Below are 24,600 nucleotides of genomic sequence, written 5' to 3'. Positions count from 1 at the left end.
GCAAATACGAGCGATCTTGAGTATAAAGTCCCCCACTACTCTGAAAGAGATTCAACGCCTTACCAAACGAGTTGCCATACTTAACTGTTTACCCTTGCGATCCACAGATCAACATGAGCCTTTTTTTCACTCAATTGAAAAAAAAAAAAAAAAAAAAAAAAAAAAACAAGACGAATAGAACGACGAGTGCGAGAAAGCATTCAAAGACTTAAAAAACTACCTGACATCACTTCCCTACTATCCAAATCGGAAGCAGCGGAGCACTTATTTACATGCTTGATGGTATCTAAAGTAGCAATAAGCTCTACCCTCATACGAGAAGAGCCCGATGCCCAACTACCTGTATTCCACAGTTCAAAAGCTCTCCTTGATGTGAGAACCAGCTACCAAAAATTCAAAAGCTAAGTTTAGCGGCAGTTGTTGCAACCCGGAAGCTAAAATTAGTTGATACTTATGTGTAATGACTTTAATTTTAAAATCTGTTTAATAGGTGGTTTGATTTTGATGAAACATATTTTCCAGTTTAATAAATAGTTGTTAAATTTTATGAAATAGTGTCTACAATTTCAAAAATAGTTTGTCTATAAAAGCAGAAATAGTGATACTTGATTTTAGAAATAGCCATGTTTATGAATGTCGAAATATAGATATTAATTTGCTATATAAATTTGGTCATTTTGTTGTTCCACATACATTTTAAATTTTAGATTATATATATATATATATATATATATATATAGTTGCATCAATCATTTTTCTACAATAACAATGTAATGTATGTGAAACTATATTAAAACTAAACTTGAACTTTAAGAAGTAAATGCACATCAGAATTACATAAAATCCATATTATGAAATTTAATTCTAATGTCTAATGCTTGTCAGTCTCTGCGAAATTTTGGTATAAACTTATTGTTCATTTGTTTAACTGAATTCATGGTTCATCAAATTGGTAACAATATATTTGCATGCTTTTATAACTTGGTAACTTTTTATATGTCCTTGAACTTTCTGGTTCTTCATGAGTTGATCAATGAAGAAAAAAGAAGTTTGTTATAAATTGGTAAATGCTTATCATGTATAACCCGCAGTCTGACTTGAATTTACAAATATATTTAAGTTATAAATGAATATGAGGATTGAAGAAATGAAAGCAAGACCAGTTAGTCGATGCGTCCAACACGAAATGAATGGGTACGCTTTATGGAGGCAAATATATATATAGGTCGAGGCCCACTCAATCTCAAACAGGGCTTTCTAAATTCCAGATTTATTCCCGCCAAACTCTCTCTCTCTCTCTCTCTCCCTCTCTCTCTCGATTAAGGTACGCTTCTCTCTCTTCTAAATTATAGTGAAGTGATCGATCCAAGAGCTATATATGGTTACAGATTCAATTGTTTTTTTTATTCTCTATATTGGGTTTCGATTACTAGAAATTAGGGCACAATATTGCATTCAGAATCGTTGAATTTACTTTCATGTGTTTAAATGGGTATTGCTCTAAACCCTAGCTCCTGGAATTACCGGGATTCACATTCTTGACAAGTAATTCTGGCAAAGGGTTGGTTGAGCTTCAAATATTAAATCTCAAATTCTCAACGAGCAAGGTCAAATTCGTTTAATTTAACCCGGAGAATTCTCAAATTTTCGAAATTGGTTTGTCAATTTGGAAGAGTTGAACTGACGGAAGGACAAGATTTTTGTGGTGCAGAATTTTAACTGGCTGGTCATTTGTGTTTCGGGTTTTGTTTCACGCAGGTTATTATGAAATCTATGTTTTGGGTAGAAAATTGCTGGAAACAATTTGGATAATATGTGTGAGAAAGGGCAGTGTAGCTTTCGTGTTATTCAAACGATATAATCTCTTGTTTCATATGGAAGAAAACGAGAAATGGAAAATTACACCAGTTAATTAGTTCTTTCTTGATATCCTATTTTGTTGAAGCCTGAAAAGATGCATTATTGTCTTACTTACGAGAAGGACCGTGTGACAGTAGGCTAAAGATCGGTGAAGCCAAACCAGCATGAAAGCTTCTAGAGAAACAAACAGGAAGGTGATCAAGGTTCCTATAGAGGGAAAAGCACGTATAGGAAGTACTATGAGAGAACAGAGATTTACAGGGAGAAATACCCGAGTCTGCCACAAAGCAACAGGTTGGAAATCTCATCTGAGTATTATGCTTGAATGCTTTTAACTTCAACCGTTAATTCTTGTATTTTCTTGCATGTACTAGATTTGCCACATTATATTAGCTTACCAAGTAATTCTAGACAAATCTCCTCCGATTTGATTAGCCTTTTCATTTCCTAAGATATTGAATTTTTAGTTGCCCCTATCTTGGGCATTCCTTTAAGTTAGTCGCATCTTATATTTCTTAGGGAAAGGTGGCAATTTCTTGGTTGAAATGGACGAGAATGCCAAAGGCATGTGTCTGGAGCTTCCTGACATAGGTGTGCCCTTTTTAGGAACAATAAAGAGGCTGCCTGTTCTTGAGTTCAAGGGCAAAAACTTATTCCGCAGTCAAAGATCAAGTTGCAGCTTTTCCCTGTAAATGAAGCCACCCGCATAGGATTGGAAAAGGTAGATCATAAATCATGAAGATTTGAAAAATTAGAACAGCACTATGTATTTGCAAGCTAGAAAGTTTGTCTCTTTAATTTCTAAGTTTCTTTTCTTTTATGTCATTTTCTTTCTTAGGATGGACATCATCCATATTTAGAACTCATTCTTAGACCACGGAAGAAGATTACTTCTGTACTAAAGCACCTTAATGACAAGTGCCAGATCAAGCATTGCTTTTGATCAGCCAGTTCTATTCCCATATAAGATGCCCGACAGTATGTCTAGTAACAGAAGATGGACGGCAATATTAGTGCCGGAGCTGTCTATGCAGCTTTTGGAAGCCCTGCTGTTTTTCGCTTAAGGTATAAGTCTTCCTCTATTTTCTTTACTCAATGTGTTATTAATTTTTCTGACTTCATATGCTTATTAAGGTATGGCTGGTTCTCTACTGAACCTAAAACTGCTGATCAACCTTCTACATCGGCTAATGACTTATGGTCTGAAGGCAATCAGAGATGTAGAAGGCCTGCAACAGAGAATGTTATTGATGAATTATGGAAACATACTGCTTTAGCAACAAAAGATTTCAAATCAATGTAAGTGAAACAATAAATGCAGATACTGAGAAGATTTCTACTGGAGCTGTTGATCCCAGGGTAAAATTTTCTGCTGCTTCCTTCTCTGTTTGTTTGGTTGTTCTTTATTCACATGCGTGTGTGCACGCTCACACACCTTTAGTGGGTTAAGCTTAAATTTACTTGTACGAGTTTGAATTTTCGTTGTTTCTGGTGATTGTGACTTTAATGAATTGCATTAAGCTGGGAATGCAATATATAGACGTGATGAAATGTCGGATTGAGAATACAAGTCTTGATAAATATTCTGTCCTTTTTTTTTTTTCAAAATTTAAAAGCAGAGATGGAAAATTTGTTGGGTAGACATTTTGAAGATTTACACAACATGTTTCTTTCATGGGTTTTAATGATTGTATGAAGTTTCTCTCTTATTGTAATTGGGACGATATTCAGAGGAGGATGGGTAACCATGCTCAGGAACCACTTTTGATTGTCAGTGTAACTAACATAAGCATTGGAGGCCTACTTTCTATCCTTACAGGCCAAGTTCAATAACAGTAAAGAAAAACAAATTGGGAAAAATGAAGGCTTTTTATCCTACTGAAATAAAAAATGATTCAAAGTCATTTGTTTCGTGGGATTGTCCATCTATGAGCATTGGTGGCCTCATGTCTGAAGCATCCTTGCAGGGCAAGCTCAATGGATTTGATGCACAACCAGTTGAGAGGAATGCAGGCTTGCCACCAACCCAAGGTCAAATGCCATCCACTCATGACTCATGCTTATCTATTTTTGATGCCGAAGAAACTTGCCATGCATTTCCTTCTCAAAAGTTCTCTTCATCGGGAAAAGATGTTCTGGGGTTTGGTGGAAGTCGTGGATGTTTCAACCAGGATCCTGGTTCTAAACTATTCAAGTTCCCTGATGCAGCCAAGGTTTGCTAAGTTCTAATAATGCATTTCATTCTGTTATTGCAAGTGTGCTGTTTAACCAGTTGTGGCTTCCGTCTCGTTTAAATAACTATGATTTGAATACCAGATTTTTGGATTGGTATGACAATAGATCGTCCTATTCTACAAATATTATAATTTGGATTTTAAATAAATATGAAATTGTTTTAATTGGTAGTCAGAACATGTCTTGAAATGAACTGTGCTGAATCTCTAGTATTTTGAAGTGTTGAAAGTTTCGGAATGTCTCGACATTGAAGGGTGTTATAACCTTTGACGTGTTGGTTAACTGAGTTATCAAATTTCTCCGTTGGATGTTTATTGCAGGCTAACAGTGTTGCTGAGCTTCTGCAAGACCAGCGTCGTTGTCAGGAATCGGATACAGCTCTCATGATTTGTTCGCGAGTGAACAACGAGGAAAGAAGTCTTGGGCTGTCAGGCATCAAATGGGTATGTGAATTTCTTTTCGAAGTGATTGTTGCTTGGCCTTCCTGTCTCTCGGAAGCTGATCACCGGAGAGTGCAAGCAGCATCAGTGAATTTGTAAAGTAGCAGAATACTCAGATCAATACTTTGGTACAGTTCTGGAAGTTCGCTAAATTTATTTGCATTCACACTTCTTATTTTCATTTTTTTCCCTATATTAGCGCGAACGACTTTATTCGAGCTCGACTTGGGAAAATGAATTTTCGATGACTTGATTTCCTGCCGAAAGCACTTTTAGATAACCAAATGAGCTTCTGATAATGTTAAAGATTCGTCTTTTTTTTTTTTTTTTTTTTTTTCTAACGGAGAAAAGGTTAAATGTTTTGTTCTAGCAAACACTTGGATTTTTGTTAAAATTTTTGGGACCATTTGGAAATACTTCTTCATAAAGCACTTTTGCTCGTCAAAGCTTTTGACTTACAAAGTGCATGTCAAAATTTGTAATCATAAACAAGCGCTTGGGTTTTCACAACCAGGGCTAAATCTTATTTACAGCCAGAGGAGAGGAGGCGAATAATAATCAATGTGTACAGGAATTAGAGTCCCGCTTAAATCACAGATGTCTTCCGTTGCTCACTGCTATGTCAAATTGAAGTGGGGTAAATAATAATTAACTCATCACCATCATCAACTCTATCATTCACTCCTCGTTCAAAACCATCAGGAGACAAATATAACATTAATAAAGGATAAAAGGCTCATTAACAATCCATCCTCTCACATGTATAATAAATTTGACCTCTTAACCCCATACATGTATGATTTATTTTTCTGTTCATTATAACAATATTGACCTAAAGTTACAATTAAAATGTGGCACAGACGAGTGGGGATGTCCGCTAAGCACACAATCGAAATAGGTTGGCAAGTAATCAACAAAATGCCTCACTTAAAAAAATTGATATTGATTCCACGAGGACATGCATCCACCACTGCTTAATTAGTTGTGCCCCTAGTGAAATAACTTTCTAGCTTTGCCCCCGGTGAACACGCGTGTCTATTCTAAAACCACTTCAAAACAAGCTTTTGACATGCTTCGGATAAAATGATTTATGAACAGAAGTATTTCTTAGAAAAGCATTTTCAAATAAGTCCTAATGGAGATTTTTCTCCTGTGTAAAATTTGTTTTCCTTTTTTTGGGTAAATGGAAAGAATAATGTTATTCATACCATGTTTTTGTACCACATTTCCATGACATCTTAGATGACATCTAATGTGAACAGCCACATCATTCAAATTAATCAGATCTTTAAATTTAGTTAAACATAATTTAATAAAATAATAATTAGGAAATGTTGGTTAATTAAATGATAATTGTGGTATACGAAGACTCTTTCTTAATTATTGGCTTATTAAATAATGAATTAAATTAAAAAAATCTGATTAATTCAAATTGATGTGAATGTTCACATCAGATGCCACCTAAAATGATATGAAAATATGATACAAAAACATGGTATGAAGTGAATGGATGGGTAACTATCCTTGCCGCCTGTAATAATGTCTGTTGTGTTCTGGTCCTTCTGATTTTCTTGAGAACACAATGCGAGTCCCTTTTTTTTTTTTTGCCCGTACAACAATATATTTTCCACTAACAAGCGGGGAGTTTGTCTAAACCATACATAGGCAATCTAATTTGGTATTGAATTTGTCATCCACGAGATTCGAACTTAAGATCTCTCGCTCACAAGTAAAGAAGAATACCGTCAGACCGTAGTACTGAGTGACCATCCAAGTCCTTTTAGAAAGAAAAAGATAAATCAAAATAAAAATAATTAAATATATTGAATGTTGGTTTTCCAATGCCCACCCCAACTCTGAAGGCGGAGAAAGCGGAGGGAATTACAAAGACAATGTAATGGTTGGTATAATCCCAAGGCAATGCCGGCCAAGAAACGGCAGTATCACTCACTCACTCTTGTTTCGGCTTCCTCATTTCATTTTCTTAAAAATTTTATTTACCATTACCAATTACAAGCCATGTTCATTCATTGATTCACCGGATTTACTATGCAGTCATTCCTCACCACCACCATTGTCGCCGCCTAGGTGCTACCGTCCCCTCCAAAGTCAGTCGCTGACTTAATGGGTTGTGTTCAGGCGAAAACCAACTCCCCAAGTCATGACCTTCAAGTCCTTGACAAGTTGAAACGGGACAATGGCTATGTCAAGGGGAGCATCGGAGGAAAACCCGCTACCCTAAAACACTCAAGGAAGGATGTTAAGGCGGCATTCAATGGTGAGGATAAGATTGCTGATGGTGGAGGAGGAGGTTTGGTTGTTAGAGAGACAGAGAGAGCTAAGAATGGAGGGAACTTTTCGGGAAGGATGATGTTGAAGAAGATTGGAGGAGATGATGATGATATTGTGGATGGCTGGCCGAAGTGGCTGGCTGAGAACGTGCCTCAAGATATCTTGGTTGGTTTTGTTCCAAAGACTGCCGACTCCTATGATAAACTTGCTAAGGTAACTAATTACTCCTTCAGACAGACTCTACTTACTAATTTTTTTGAATTAGGATGTTGGGATTTCTTGGTGGACAAGAAACCTGAATCTGGGTTTCCATATTTGGCTTTGGTATTGTAGATAGGGCAGGGAACCTACAGCAATGTGTACAAAGCTCGTGACAGGGACACCAAAAAGATTGTTGCTTTGAAAAAAGTCCGCTTTGACACATCAGAGCCAGAGAGTATCAAGTTCATGGCAAGGGAGATAACGATGCTACAGAAGCTAGATCATCCCAATATCATCAAGCTTGAAGGGATAGCAACATCAAGAATGCAGTATAGTCTATATCTCGTATTTGATTTCATGCAGTGCGACTTGACCAGAGTAATCTCTCGTCCTGGACAGAGGCTTACTGAACCCCAGGTTGGCATTTGTCGGCATCATCTATCCCTACACCTAAAAATTTATTTATGTATACATGTTATGTAGATTTTGGGCTTATACGTGTGCAGTAAGTACAAATGAACTGAGTCTGTAACGGAAATGGTTTGGAATTCATAGTACTCAATGATCAGACAGACAGATTTAGGTGTTTTTGTTTCGTTTTTTTCTTTCATACAGGTCAAGTGCTATATGCAGCAGCTTCTTGCTGGTCTCCAGCACTGCCATGAAAACGGGATTTTACATCGAGACATTAAAGCTTCCAACTTGCTAATAGACAGAAATGGGATGCTGAAAATTGCAGATTTTGGGCTTGCAAATTTTTTTCCTCCAAAGAAACGTCCTCTTACAAGCCGAGTAGTGACACTCTGGTACAGAGCGCCAGAGCTCTTGTTAGGTTCTACAGATTATGGAGTTGGTATTGATCTTTGGAGTGCAGGATGCCTATTGGCAGAAATGTTTCTTGGGAGGCCAGTTATGCCTGGGAGAACCGAGGTAAAATGATTTCGTCTTAACTTCATTTTCAACACCAGAAACCGCAATTATATTCACACAAGGAATCTTCGATTGATCCCGCCCATCATTTTTGAGAAATTACAGAGGCAGATTCATTAAGTTGTTTATTCAGGTTGAGCAACTTCATAGGATCTTCAAGCTTTGTGGTTCACCCGGAGAGGATTACTGGAAGAAAATGAAGTTACCAACAAGCTTCCGACCACCACAACATTACAAACCTAGTTTTGAAGAGGTCTTCAGGGACTTCTCAACACCATCATTTGATCTCTTAACAACACTTCTTGCTCTGGACCCGGCATCTCGTGGCAATGCTGCTTCTGCTTTCCAAAGTCAAGTGAGTACAATCATGAAGCTCTGTCTTCGTGTAATCAATATTTTCCGTTATTGCTTTTTAGTCCCGAGCTTCCCTTTTATTTAGCTCACCAACTGCAATCTGCATGAAATTTGATCGCTCTAAGAGAAAAGTGAGTGTAGAAACAACAATGCTTGAGAAAGTAAAAGACGTCTTAGTGATCTATATATTTTAGTACTGCTCAACATGTATTTGCAAATTGTAAATTTTTTCTGGTTTCAGTTTTTTAGTTCAAGTCCATCGGCATGTGACCTTTCAGCTCTACCAGTAATGTATAAAGAGGAGGACGAACGAACTCACACCAAGGACCAGAAGAAGTATGCTATTTCAAATTTCAACTAAATACATGGCAATTTACTTTCATTGATTATTTTGATTAATTTAGGCATAATAATAGACTGAAAGAAGGAAAGATAACCCAAATTATAATTTAAAATTTGTTCTTATGAAGTTTTCAACATTTGATCGAATCTTAATTTTGCATAACGCAAAGATAAAATTAGTAAATTTTCAATACATCCTTCTCGCGTACAACTGTACAAATTCATTAGCGTATCAGTTGCATTTTTTCCATCATTCATTAGATGCTAGATGTGCTGTTTCTGTTTTTCAGGTTCCGATGTCCCATTGATATTATGGTGCACTATGTTCATAGTAAAATGTTTTTCTGTAATGGAGAAATTGCAGAAATGGAACCCTCACAACAATGACTGTCCTGAATCTTACAAAATCTTCAAGAAATTATGAAATGTAGCAAGGGCTTTTATTTAATTGCTACCGAAACCACAATGGCTAATAGCGTGCTTTTCCATCTTAATTACATGTAAGGAGGACTTCCAAACCAAAGCAATTGCCTCAAACAAATCGCGGACTGGTTCAGAGAAAGGTTCAAGAGGTCAGAGGAGAAGTCGAATCTTCTAACGAGGTAAGTTTTGCACCTTCATAGATCTCTGATCTTCAATCATAAATTTCATTTGAATTATCCATTATTAATCCTTTTCTTTGTTCCACTTATTCGGGTAGTTCAGTTAAGCTGTTATGTGTTTCACAAGTTTCTTTGCGGTGTCTCCCTAATTAAGTAGTTTTTAGAAGTGAAATGATTTGCTTACACACACCCTATTTGTTTCTGTCCTTTGATTTTCCTTTACTTTCGTTGATCCAAATGTTAGAATTAAACAGGGTATTGTAAAGGGGAGTTGTAAAATTGTACTGCATATGCATGTGATTGATATATATAGCTCAAGACGATTGAAGTACATATATGGTTCTTGTACTTGTTTAGTTTTCGCAGGTGGAAAAGAAGGCAGAACCAAACATGTACCGGCAAGTACTGGAAAGTTGGCACAGCCAGGATATGGGAAGCATCCATAGCGAAATGGGAAGCTTGCATAGCCAAGGCCAAGACCAAGACCAAGAAACAGGCAACAGTGCATGCAGCAGCGCTTCCTCCACTACTTTCAAACCAAGCAGAAGAAGCAACTGCATATATGACAACTTGCATGCATCTCTTTCGCCAATAATCCGTTCTCATCAAAAACGATTCCCAACCACCGAAGGTCATCCTAATGCTTTGAAGAACATCAATCCTGACATTCTGAAGAACATCAACAATTTTGCGCTCTTGCAGGCCTCTATAACAGATATCATCAACCATACAGAAGGCAGTGCACTGTCTCAGTTCCGCAGATCTCATTCAACATTGGACTTCCGAAAATATTGATCCGGACAAGATTTAATAACTAGTATTGTTCAGATCGGACTGGACTAAGATCGACTAGACAAACGGAATTGAGATGTTATATTCTTCCATGCGCGCAATCTACAAGCTTATAATTATTTTTCCTCCTTTTTTCGGTCAGAGTTTTTCCCTTAATTAAGTTTGTTCTATAAATAAATCTTTGTATGTACCCTTTCTTTACTCGATAATTTATGCCAAATTCTCTTGGGAATAACAAGGAAGGGAAATTAATAATTTTTTTATTTTTTGGTGAAGAACGGGGAGCACAACCCAAAGAGAAAACTACAGCAAAACGAGTCCGAGGTACTCCAGCAGCATCATCTATGAGAGCTGGTCTAATCCAAACCGAAGGCTCATCAAATACAAGAATGCCAAGATCCATATTAAAACTACAGTTAGCCAACTGATCCACCGCAATATTCTTCCCTCTGTAAATGTGTTCCAGATGACACCTCCTCAGTTGTCTCATCATTAATCTGCAGCTGTGCATAATTGTGTCAAGAGGATGGAAATTATCAACTTGGGTTTGCTTCAACAACATAACAATAGCCTTGGAATCCATCTCAATATGAAAATCAGTAGCACCCTTATCAACAACAAGCTATAAACTCCATAATTCAGCATCACAGACCTGCCCTTGCCCCAAATTCACAACAAAACCTCCTAACCAGTCGCCATTATGATCTCTAAGTACGCCACCAGCTCCAATTCGACTAGAATTTGTCCTTCTTGGTCCCTCCACGTTTAGCTTACACCAACCTCCATCAGGATGATCCTAAGAAAGAGAAATGTGTCTCTTGACAGGTTTACAGGAATAATTTACAAGAGCCTTCATCCATTTAGTCACATCTCTCACAATGATCGCTTTTGAATCCATAGGCATTACAAAATTGACATAAAAAATCTACTTGTTTCTTGACGGAAATTAATATTGAACTCAAGTATACAACGACAGAAAAGTAGTAATATTTATTATTCTCTTGTATCACAAGCAATGTTTTCCAAAAGGAGGGTTGACCTGTGGACAAAGGTTTGCAGGAATGATCTCAGAATCTATATATTCTCGGCGGAACATATTTCTCAATGGCCACCTTCTGCTTGGCTCTACAAGAATCGTGACACTAGAAGGATTAGAAATATTTAATTAATAATTAAGTATTTAGTTACGGTGATCCACCCAAAATTGAATGATTAATCCCATAATATTTTTTTTATTTATCCTAATTGATAAATCAATAATAATTGTTGCAGGCATAATTTCCTGAACAATTATGGAGGTCATAGAAAAAGAGAAAGGTGCGGCAATAATAGAAAGAAAGAGAGAGATTTGTAATTGTTTTGTGCCTTTATTTATAGTAGTAGAAAGGGTAAAACATTTCCCTTTAAGATTACAACATTTAATAGGTAATCTAATCCTAATAGGAATATATAATACTTTCCCAGATTCCCTAGGATTTACGCAATCACATTATTCTAAATATGACTGCAACACTCCCCCTTGATTGTGTAAATACTCAACAAACCATCACATCAGATTCTTCAACAGATAAGGTAGAATAGTTGATTGAGTCATCGGCACAACGGGTGATCGCGAGTCTCAAATTTACTTTGAAGTATGCATTTGTAAAAACTCACAAAAACCTAGCTATAGTAAAGCCCATGGAATGGAGAAAACCCATAGACTAAGGAGAAAAGTAAGAAAAATATGCATAATGTCTAAAACGCTCGTCAAACTAGACGAAGGTAGTGAACTCAACGGAGTATAATCATCCCTGGATGGGTGCCTCATTAAAACCTAGTTAGGTAGCAAAAACCCAGTGGGAAAAATGCTCCTAATCGTAGGGAAAAAGAGTACATTAAGATCATGTAAGTATGCTTCAAGATACTCCTCCTGAGTTAGACATAACTTTTAAATAAGAGAGCTACAAGCGATTCAACTCAGATAATTTACGCATACCGATTTCTTAGACAAGCTTCTGAAATGTAGACTTGGGCAATGACTTGGTGAAGAGATCGGCCAAGTTGTCTTGGGAATGGATTGCATGACTTCAATCTCCTAATGCTTTGTTGATGTAGATGTAGGCGCAATATGTCTTGGCTTTGACTTCGTTAATGTATCATGGCTTGGTCGAGTTGATACATGCGGCATAATCTTCATGGATCGTCGTCGGGACTCAAAGATGGATGAAAACATAGCAAGTACTTCGAAATTCTCAACAAGAACTCCTAACCATGTCTCACTTGTGGCATTCGAAGATTTCGCAACTAAGGTCATATCGTGGACCTCCAAGATATTACGATATCCCTAACGGTAAAGACATAACCATTTTGGGATTTTGCCTTGTGCAGGTTTGATAAGTAACCAGCGTCAGCATAACAAACAAGGCAAACATCATTCTGAGGATCAGGGGGTTTGGATCCACTGAGATGCGTTGGGATTTGCCCATGTAGTACCTTCAAGGTACGTCTTTAATACCAATTCAGTGGATGCGTGTAGGCGCGTTGCTGCATCTTTACCAATAGATCAACAGCGAAGGAGATGTCTTGTCTAAATACAATGAGCTAAGTACAACGAAGCGCAAAGTTGAACTTTAGATATGGAATTTCGGATTCCATAATCTCTTCAAGGTCTCATGTGTATATAACGTATGGACGATCAAAGGTATACTCAAAAGTAACACATTCGGGGTGTAGTTCGACTGGTAGACCAAAATACCATCAAAACAATGCTTGAAATTCAGGTCAAAGCATAGACAAATTTTCCCAAGATCCTTCATCTCAAATTCCATCTTCAGGTGCGAGGCAGTTTTCTCAAGCTCTTCCGGAGTCTTAGTGAGATTCGTGTCAATGACATAAATTGTAACTCTAGCAATTTGGAATAAGACTTCATAGTTTAACATGCAAGGGCATAATTCATCCCTGATTGATCAAATAATCACGTAGACGGGTATAACACATCCGTCAAATTTTTCAATCCATAAGTGAACGCCTCAAAACGAGTTATGAGGGTGTTCCGTGGTTTTGGAACTATTTGAACCAATCCATGTAATTCTTCAGGAACTTACATGTAAATCTTCGTATCTATATCCCCAAAGAGAAAACACTAACCACATTTCATAATGCTGCTATTAATCACAAGACATTTGAGAGAAACCTTGCGCCGTAAGGCGTGCATCATATCGCACTATTTCATTCATCTCATAACGCTTCCTTTCCCACTTGTAACACAACAGGGTTACCTTGGGCTATGTAGGAACGACAGGTCCAATACACACTTTGGTAAGGAATTTGACCTGGATTGTAACTTTAGTTGTCCAATCAGTTTTACATTGTCACTTAATCAACGGAACACGGTTCGATATCGTGGCTTTTCATTTATGTCGGTAGCTACCATTTAAGTGAAAACATCATCAATGATAATCTCATTTCAATTCCATTTAGCTCATCCAAACTAGTATACTGGACCAAGAACTTTAAATCTCGGGAGAAATCTGGATTAATCTCATAAGATGGAAATGATTTGAGACATCATCGAGTTTAAATTCATTGTTGTGCCGTGTCTTCCTCTTTTAGGGAAGTGAATCATATGAACTAAGTGATCTATCGTGCTCCAGGCCAAGACAGATTGATTGGCTATCTGTCGATGTACCGGACCGTCCAACAGGGGCGTCTAAACCATCCAATGGGGGCGGCACACCCTCCAGGGATGTTGACTCGACGTCCATTAAGTACGTTATCCTTGTAGGCATGTTTGCAGCTAGTATATGATCTCATCACTTTAGCTAGATTAGAGGAATGCGTCTAGTGCAACATTCTAAAATCTAGAATTCATCGCACGTACTTATCATACATGTGCGGTGCGGGGATCGAGATGAGACATAGTGGGTAACGTCCACGCAAATTCGCGTCATTCTACAGGAACGTTGACGTTCTTATCTCCCTCTAACGGCAGGAAGACTGTCTCATTAAAGTGACAACCCGTAAATGAGCGGTAAAGAGATCGTATGCAAGGGCTCTAAGAGAGCTAGTGTGAAGGAGAATCATGATTGACAAAAGATACACATCCTTCTTTGAGGACCCATGGTGGTACGTTGCGATGGCACAACTTGGCACATGGAATGCACACCCAAATGCGTAAATACGAAAATCGTCAGGTTCGTACCCAGTAACCAATTGTAACGTCATATAGGTTGGGTGGCAATGGGCCTTAAGGCAAACCAACATAACTGCGTACAAGGATTGCATAGCCCTAGGTAGAAACTTAAAACTTGGTATGTTCACCAAAATTCGGGTGATCATTTAAATTGCGCTTTATGATCACTAGGCGAGGCTATTTGGGGTGAACATAGGAATTTGATGTTCAATTAGAAACTCAAAACGACATGCAATACTTTAGCAAAAACCTTTGATATAAACTCTCCGACATTATCCAATCTCCCGAACCTTAAGGGGTAAGTAGGGTGGTGAACCCATAATCGGCCATGAGGTTTAGCAGCAATGTGTGTGGACAAACATGTGACCAGTTTGTCGATTCATCAACCAAAACCATAAGTATTTATATGGTCCGCATTTTGGTTGGATTAGTCCACATATATTCCCTTGAATCCACTGTGAAAAGAGAGTCGTGTCGTATCTTTGCGAGGAATGATATAGAAAATCAATTTCCCTAATGAGCATGCTTGGCAAAGTGTGCTTGTAGACACAATATCCTTACTTCAGATAAGGAGATGCATTGTAGCATCAGTGTTCGACCTCAGTGTCCTAAAAGGTCGTGCCAAAGCAAGTAAACTGCTTAATCACCAGGCTCCAGGCCAGCCACATGTGGTGTATTCTTAGTTGGTAGACAACCCATTGGCCCCAAATCAAAGCTTCAAGCTCATTTTTGGAGGTGGTGCAAAGATATTTCACTCTATTTTCTTCAATTGTTTCATTTATGATCATTGTCATCTCGAATATCCTTAAAAACTCAACGTCAGGGAGAATTTAAGGTCCCTTAAATGGTGATGCAGTACCATTCATACAACGAGGAATGTGTCAATGTTCTTAATCAGGTTGGATAGACTTGAAGTTGTTGTTAGAGATGTGATTTAGGTGTAAAGTTAGTGTGCATAGTAAGCATTAATCCACACAACCAACTTTCCCACATTCCAACATAATCACGTGTTTAATTGAATCGGTCACATGTATTAAGAAACATGATTCAATGAACTCATATTCGAGGACAATATCAATAAGATTATTCATAAGTAAAATATACGCCAAACTTGAATCCAAGAACATTGAAAAATGTTCACAAAGTAAATGGTTTACTAAGGGGATTTGGCCAACAAGGTCATCTATGTCAAAATTCAACTCATCCAACAGTGTTTGGTGGAGCAAAAATTAGTCTCACATATTGACTACTAGAATGGTACTCCTTAACAACATTGGTATGGGCACGAACAGGTGCATAACCAATGATCTATTCCATCAAGACGGAAAAAGATTCTGCAAGGTTAAGGTTCGGGAATATTATCGCTTATTCTTGAAGTTTAAGGTCTTAGGTGCCAAGGATCACACTTCGGGCATGATGCCACACCTTGGCAGGCCCTGATTCTACCATATGTTTGTGGTAGTAATCAGATCCGGGAATGTGGTAAACTTCTACTTTCTACACTGCTACTTCAGGGGCGAGTTAGAAACATGGAAGGACGAGAAAAATATTCTCCAGTCAAAATTTGATCGGATTTATAAACTTCAAAATTGTACTCATTCATGGACGTAATCATGTGTGCTTCGGGCAATATGTCGCATGATCACACGGTCTATAGGAGCGAGCCAAAGAGCCATGGAATCCTCGTTCGGGAGGTATTTCCATTGATAATGCTTCTAGCATAAGTCTTCGAATGAAGATCATGGCGAAGGCTTATTCAGCTCTTCTTTGCCATTGTTGGCTTCAATGGTTTCTCAGCTCATCAGTTCGACAATCCATTGAATTGGAGGGAACAAGATTGTGATTGGTGCTATGGGAATAAATCATCCATAAGCATCAAAGTTAGAACATTCGGGTTCTAAGACATGGTTTTCATGAAAAAAATGTCAGGTTTTTATGGGTGTATTGTTTTATGAAAACTTCGGGTTTCAAAGGCACTAAATTTAAAACTAAAGGTTCAATTTAGTTTAAGAACATTTAGTTCATAAAAGAGAGGTTCCTGTAAGAAACACATAATGCAATATGCTGATTTAAGTATAGTGGATTTGAGTTTCTTCGGGAACTCAAGTGTGAGAGTTTCGTTACTACGAAAGTATGTGACGGTTCAAAGTATAAAAATAAATTATTGAATCGTTAATGTCCAAAAGTGATCTTCAAGTCAATAATTTTGGATTCATTATCAAGTTAATGGACTGCAGGTCACTTTTAATTAATTCAATAGATCGGGACCATTCAGGGTTGATCATAGAAGCAAAAATAATAATAATATTCAAGTTAAAATTATTTAAAATGCCAAAAATAGAATTGGGTCGAAAAAGGGATGCAACCTAACACACTTTGGTTGGCTGCAATACACAGCCCTATAAAAAATTGCAGGCCTTTAGTTTCAGGTCATGGTTGCAAAACAGCCCATATAGGCTGCAAGGGTGGGCCACGACTGAGATGAACAGCCCATCAAAGCAGGAAAAAAAACTTGGCTGCTTTTGGGCTTGGGCAAGTCTACGGTGCAACCCAGCATACAAAGCAAGCTGCAAGCTTGCAGTTGAAAGCAGACCGAGCTGGAGGAAGGCCCAGTAGCGCAAAGGCTACTAGCGATGGGCTGAGGTGCGAGAAGCCCAGCACGTTTGCTGGCTTCTGGAACTGACAAGGGGCTTGAAGCCCATGCAACAATGGACCCAAGCTGCAGGCTCGATCCAATTTAAGCCTAAAAACAATAGTCCAGTCGCATACCCAAGCTTCAGGCTTGGTGTGTTTCGAGGCTGGGTTCAGCCACAAAAATTTTCCCAAAAGTTCTAATTTTTTTTTTGTTCAACAATCTTAGGGTTTGAAAAACCCTAATTGCTTCTAATTTCTTTCGATTCTTTGACTCACAAATATATATATATTGACAAATATATGAATATATTCATGGGGAATGTTTTCATGCTTTGTGGACGTTCCAAATATCTTCCTTTATTTTAACCGTACCTGATTGGTAGAAAACAACAAAAGCCTTTGAATTTGTAGAAGATCCTTCGCATAAAGCCGAAATTGCATCTCCAATGCGTTGTATCACATTCAACACAAAAAAATCAAATTGAATCAATAGCATGTAGATCAATTCAAAATAATAAATTAATCATAAAAAGAATGATTAAAACGTAATACCCCCATGATTGAAAATCAAACTCTCTTTAGCGCAGCGTTAAGAGCGTGCTGATAACATGTTGTAGGCATAATTTACTGAACAATTATGGAGGCCATAGAGAGAGAGAAAGGTGTGGCAATAATAGAGAGAAAGAGAGAGATGTGAAATTGTGGGTGTGTTTGATTCACCCCATTGTGCCTTTATTTATAGTAGTAGAAAGGGTAAAACCTTTCCCTTTAGGATTACAACATTTAATAGGTAATCTAATCCTAATAGGAATATATAATACTTTCCCAGATTCCCTAGGATTTACACAATCACATTCCTATTCTAAATATGACTGCAACAATAATATCCTTTTTAGAGAGGATATTCTAGGAGATTGGTAAGAATATAAGTTTCATCTCCAAGTTATTCCGTAGTTACCAAAATGCCCTTGGATGATCACTATACAAGGAGATCATGGGTGAGGGATTTAACATAAAATTGAAAGGAAATAATGTTGAATTCATCATAAAATTGAAAGGAAAATTTAGTTTAGGAAAAGCTTGAAAAATCCCTTGAACTTCCGCACTTCTATCTGCCAATTTCATCTCCAACTACTTGTCTTTTTCTTCTTCTGTTGAATTATGACCAAGTTGCCTCTTTGATTCCTCCAATCAGCCATTTCTTCTTCTTCTTTGTCTTCCCTTCTGATTCATTTATTGATAACAAATACTAGATAAGAAACTGAACAAAAATTGAACTCTTCACCAACCGCTTTCTATATTAAAGTACCCATTAATTTCTTCATCTGTTAACATCACACTTGTGCCTTTGATCTCCTATTGTGACCTTGCAGCCTTTGATGACATCTCCCAATCTAGAATTTCCTCATTCGCATAATTCGATCAAGAAAACAAATGCACAAACTGCCCCAATTCATTCCTCATCTGAAAACCACAACTAGAATGCGTTTTAGCATGATAATTTTCCATCTCTCTGACTTTTACTCTGTGAAAAATCCCTCTTTTGTTGAATGGTGTATGTCAACTGCCTTCTTGGAATTGTGAAAGAAAAGATGCTAATCCCCCTTTCCTAGGCCCGGGAACGAATTCACTGTCATATGGCTAACCGACGATTACTAGCAATTCCAACTTCATGTAGGCGGGTTGCAGACTACAATCCGAACTGAGGACTGGTTTTTGGTGTTAGCTCACCCTCGCAGGAAAGAATTCACTCTTTTATTTTGAAAGAATTCACTATTTTATTTTGTTTAATAGAGATTTCCTAGTTAGTATTAGTAACCAAGAATATCGATAAAAAAAACGATATGGATGGTTTTTTCTGCAATTCAATCTTATGTTACCAAAGTCAAAATCCGAAGAAGAGACAACGATGCAGGGGTTGATTCCCTAAAGATCTTGAAAAAAGTGACATGGTAGAGAGATGTATGACTATTCAAATCTTCTTTTTGGCTAACAAGACAATTCAACATATTCCCACACCAAAAAGAAATGAAGAGGAAATGAATGAGTTGTTGACTAGAAGTTAAACTCCATCAAACCCACTTGACTAGAAATTACAAAAATATATTATAAACATTTCATTCTCATTAATCTAGTCACAAAGGCACAAACCATGTAGTTCCTTTCATTTACTTCTAATATATCACAAGAAAATGTAACTTTCGAAGTAAATTAAACAGTAAAACATGCGCTCATCACTAGACTCTTGCATTTGATCCCACCATAAACGTATGTCACCATTTAAACAAGAAGCAACCATCTTTACTATCTCTCTTTCTAGAATTGGTAGCCAGCAGACAACTTTCTTGTTAAGCACATAAATTCTTCAACTCGAGAAGCCAAACTTTTAGTGTACTTAGGTGGAATAATCATGAAGTTAATTCCACAAACAAGATTAAAATATGGCAAATGATAATCAAAATATTTTTCCTTCTCCAATTTTCTGGGTTGGTATACAATGACATTTAACTCCAATTTAATAAAGTGAAATTTTATTTGAACCCATGTAACATTTTTTCTGCACCCAACTTACTCTCTTCACCCATATTGTTTTTTTATTAAAGAATTAATTTTTCTTTAAACCCAAATTTATTACCTAAACTACCCTCTCAAACCTAATTCAAAATGTTAAGTTATCTTTACACTCATTCCCTTTATAAACTAACATCTGTAGTTGAATTTTTTTTAAAAAAAAAAAAAAGAGGTGTCATTGCCCCCCCTCCTCTTCCCACTAGCATTTCCATGGCTACTTTTTTTTCTTTCTGCCACCAAACCCAAACATTTGCCTTTTTTTTATATTTCTACTGATGTGCATAAGCAACAAATCAAACAATTCATCCCCTTATATTCATCAACAAGCATGGAAGTTTATAATCTAAGAATATTGGTAAGAAGTGTGCATAAGCAACAAATCAAACAATTCATCCCCTTATATTCATCAACAAGCATGGAAGTTTATAATCTAAGAATATTGGTAAGAAGTTTTTCCTTAGAATTTTCCAATTGCAGAAAGTTTGAGAAACCATTCGGGATTGATGAAAAAAATTGAAACCCAAATACTCATCTTCTAAGCTTTAAAAAAAATTGAAATCAAACGAATAAAATATTCATAAATTAAGTCATACCTTAGTTGGAGGATTTAAAACTTCAAAATCACCATCCATCAATAAAAAAGCTTGTTTTTCTCTACAAGACCTATTAGAGTTTTAGCCAGAATGAACGTAGGATAAACAAGAAGTGATGGTTGGGTTTAATGGGTTTATTGATAAATTTGAGTTTTATTATTAATTTCATTTTGTACTTAATAGTAATTATGCAATAGGGTAAAATAGACAATTAACAATTTAAATTTAAGTTGGGTGTAGAAAGATGTTACATGGGTTCAAATAAAATTTCTCTTAATAAATTGATGTTTATCACATCTTGGCCTGGGGTCCACCACATCCTTGCCTCGCTCTACCACCATAGCATGATATTGTCCGCTTTGGGCCCCGACTACGCCCTCACGGTTTTGTTTCTGGGAAAAAAAATCTCAAGTATATAGGTATATACAGAAAACCAAAAGCCCACTCACTGGTATGTGGAAGGGTCGTAGCCCTCAAGCCTCGATTGACTGCGCTATGTCTGGCTGAAATATCATTTGCATTGATTTATATCACCTGGCTTACATATATTTTTATGCTGAGATATTCGACATGGCATATTTGTGAATTTTGGTTATTCTGAGCATGGTTGTGGTATAGATATGTATTCTATTTTCTGGGAAATTATACAGGTTTTACGGTGAGGGGTTAGAACTTTTGAGAAATAAAATGTTTTTGAAAAGCTTTGTTTTTGCCCACTCACACTTTCTGTTTTGCGCCCCTCTAGGTTCTAGTTAGGAGTGCTTTTTGGTGGCTTGCGAGGAATCCACAGCAGCTCTGACAGATTATCACCATTGTAGGATTACCTTTGGTGTTGTGTAATTAGTATTCATCCTGCTAGACTGCACTTAGACTACTTATGCTCTGGTTGTGAATTCACACTTATTTCGTCTTACACTTGTTCTTATTTAGTGCTCTAGTTAGTTTGGTTTTTATTTATTCGCATTTCTTATATTAATATTGCTTTCGCATTGTACACATGGCTACGTCACCCTCACATGACGGCCAACACGTCTTGATTTCGGGTGGGGTGTGACAATGATTCTCCAAAGTGATAACAATTTCAGAATCACCTATACCTTGAATTTCTTGAGTCTCCACTTGTGAGTTGTTATGTTCCAGGAGGTCTTTTTCAACATTATTCTCAACAAGCAAAATTTTTTGTTCTTTTTCGTCCACCATGATCTCCACTGTTTCTTGGCAAAATGAAATTTCAGTCTCCATCATTGTAGCTTCTTTTCTAATGAATGTTTGACATGTTCTTACCAAATAGAATTTGTAGAGATCAGGAAAGAATTGCTTACACCTAGATGCTTCAACCAACGCCAAGTTTAGGTAGGATATTTACCTTGTTGTCACCTAGACTCTTGCATTTGATCCATCATAAACACACATCGCTATCTAGACAAGAAGCAACCATCTTCACCATCTCTCTTTCCGGAATTGGTAGTGTCTTGAAAAGTTTCTCTACATCCTCAAATCCGCAATAGAAAACCTTCAATGCAATTACTTCCTAAGAAAATTTGAATACCTTCAACATCAACTAGATGAGGTTGGCTTGGGGCAACTCCCTCTGTGTACTCCGCATCTATCATAACAACCTTGTAATCAACATTGCTTAAGTTACCTTCTCCCACGATCGATTGTCATTAGAACAGAGAAAATCCCTACTCTAATACCAATTGATGCAACACAAAGCTAGTAGGGATTAGAAGGGTAAATCCTTGAAGATTAAAATTCTAGAGTTTACCAATTTAATAGAAATTTCAAAGGATAATTTGATTGGTTTATTGAAAGATGAAAGATGCTTACAAATGAGAAGCCAACTGGCTCAAATAAACAAATTACAACCCCCTGGGCATCTCAAAAGACTTAAGTAATTAAGACGGAAACTAAAAGACAAATAATAAAGCCCTTGAAACCCCAAAAGACAAACAATAAAAGTAACGTTCATCTAAACACATTAGAAATAAAAGTAATGTTGATCCAAACAACCTAAAAAGTCCAAAATATCAACTTTCAAGAGATGGCAATAGCAAATAATCTATTAACACGTGAATTACCAATTCTCCAATCACTTTTCTTTATTGTTCACCACTTCCTTCTTTTAATTTTAAGGAAAACTAATGAAAAGGACTTGAAAACTTTGAGTTTTAATGATAAGGACAAAATAAAGGGTAAAGTGAATAGTACCAGGATTGATTTTTTAGTGTAAAAATGTGGTTTTTCGTTAAAGTGAATAGTATTGTGGGCTTTTCGTTAAAACTCCCTTAATTTTATTGCATTTGAAATAATCAAAATTTTTTCCTACATCAGCATGCAATGGCTGCTGGGCAGCGAGCTAGACTGGCGCTGCCTGGGCATGCAAGGGTTGTTAAGCAGCAAGCAAAGTTGTTGTGTCTGGGCTTTTAAGAGGTGGACCTCTGCTGTTGCAATTTCCTGGGGTTGGTCCTGGGGTTGTGCTGCGTCAGTGGATGTTGTGGTAGTCCACGATGGTTTGGCCATGGTATTCAACCGTGAGGATGGCGATGCGAGGCCACATCGTGTCCTCTATTCTTGGTCCATATCCAGGTACGTACAGCGCACTATTTATTGTGTTTTCAGAATTTTCAGCCATTGTATCTTTTGTCTAAGATCGAACAATTTTATGAAAAAATTCAAAAACTAGGAGCTGTGAGAAAACCAAAGTGGTTGAAATTCTGAAAGGAGTAAGAGCCTCCTAAGAGAATTAAATTAGGATCTCAACCAGAGCACCAATTTATAGTAACAAAAATCATCATTAATCCTAATGAATTTGTACCTACAAAATAATTAAACACTTTTGGTCAAAGACCAAAGCCACGAGCTCCGATGTCTAAGTCAGTTTCTCTGGAAAAGAGAGTTTAGACTTAATTGTTTAGCCAGAAGCTTACAAAAAATTGGTGAGGAATGGCAGGGATGGAAAAAAAATACCGAAAATCCCAAAATGTACCGAAACAATCTCTCTCCTAGTCTCTCACATTTTGTCATTCTCAAACCCTCCCTCATTTCTCGAGTTTTTCCTCTGCCCACGTTTTGCGAATCTCGACTCTAGCCACCACACCATACCCTATCAATCTCACTCCAGCTGCCATACCATACCCTTTCTCTCGAGTTCTTAACTCCGCCTCTCATCTCTCTCTCCTTTTCGATCTAGTGACTTTCGAGCCCTAAAATCAAGGTATATGTTTCAAAACTTATGGTTTTGTTTTAGATTGGGGTTTTGATTCGAGCATGAATCTGAGCATATGCATTTGGGTGTTGAATTTCTTAGCATGAACCTAACTATCTAAGTTGTTTAGAATTTCATAATGAAATTGCATTTGGGTGTTGAATTTTTGAGCATGAATCGAAGCTATTTAGAATTTCAGAATGAAATTGCATTTGGGTGTTGAATTTCTGAGCATGAACCTAAGTAATTTAGATTTTTGCATTTGGGTGTTGAACTTCAGTAAAAAGTTATTTAGATTTTTGCATTTGGATGTTAAATCTTAATTGATGTTGAATATTGTTGCTCTTCAAGACCTCAGGACCATTTATTTAGGATTTCTGCACTTGAACTTTTCTTCACCCTCTTCTTGCTCAGGATCCCATTCCGAACCGTACCAAAATACCAAGAATCCCAAAATTCGGTGTGTGATCGGTTTTCGGAATCCTATCCCAAAAGGAATCAATTCGGAATTTAGTAAGACACTTTTGGTTCAAGATCAATCCGATCTTCTACAATTGGACAATAATTACTGCAAATCTAATTTGACTCTTTGAGAAGTCCCAAAGCTTGGGAAACTACACACATGTAACAACTAAAACGATCTTGTCCCACCTATTTGCGGGAATTTCAAAGTGATTCATGATTAGGAATGTGTCTCACTTGTTTATGAGTGTTGGTAAATACTTAAATCACTTGAAATGAGTGCAATTTTCATTATTCTCATTCTATTTTCTTCACCTAAACCTGCTGTCAAAGAGAAAAATTGAGAAAGAGAAAAAGATGAGAGATGGAAAGTCGAAATGATCAAGGGAAAGAAATGGAGGTAGAGAAAAACAATGTTTAGTGGTGGGGGGCCGATTCTCATAATTTGTCGGATTTGGTTCCGCCACGTTGTAAGGATGTGGTTCCACCACTTTTTCATATGTACTTGTAAGGATGTGGTTCCGTTTCATATGTACTTATAAGGATGTGGTTTCGCCAAGTTTTTGCCGACTATTTCCCCGTCTACTATGTTAGGTGACAAAAATACTTGTGCCATCTATTTCCCACCAAATCCTTAAAAAAAATCAAACTATTATTGTTTTTTTTTTAATATAATAATATATTATATTAAAGGGTGTGAGAAATTTTCACGTATAAGTGAAAACATTGTGGAAACTATATTTTTTCTTAAAAATAATTAAAAAAAAAAAAACTAAATCTTGATTATCAAATTGATCATACACTATTGTAAACTCATCATATCACCTTTATCCTTACAACTATTTAAATGTTCTCTTAGATTGGTATGTTAAGTAACTTTATTTTACAGTAGAGGATTTTAAACATTGAA

General features: G+C 36.9%; 2 pseudogenes across 1 annotated transcript; both read left to right on the top strand.

The window, feature by feature from the left end:
- Positions 1–1,335: 1,335 nt before the first annotated feature.
- LOC148699294 (uncharacterized) lies at positions 1,336–4,841 on the top strand (annotated as a pseudogene). The gene is made up of 6 exons (XR_015966151.1): positions 1,336–2,154; positions 2,380–2,581; positions 2,699–2,925; positions 2,995–3,219; positions 3,592–4,073; positions 4,416–4,841. The product of XR_015966151.1 is annotated as an uncharacterized LOC148699294 (transcript).
- Positions 4,842–6,659: 1,818 nt separating this feature from the next.
- LOC137719907 (putative serine/threonine-protein kinase At1g54610) lies at positions 6,660–10,067 on the top strand (annotated as a pseudogene).
- The last annotated feature ends 14,533 nt before the right edge of the window (positions 10,068–24,600 follow it).

This window comes from Pyrus communis, chromosome 1, assembly GCF_041283825.1.
Source record: "Pyrus communis isolate YQ-2024b chromosome 1, ASM4128382v1, whole genome shotgun sequence".
Lineage (NCBI taxonomy): Eukaryota > Viridiplantae > Streptophyta > Magnoliopsida > Rosales > Rosaceae > Pyrus > Pyrus communis.
The sequence above is the reverse complement of the archived record's forward strand: the minus strand, read 5'-3'. Positions and strand labels throughout refer to the sequence as shown.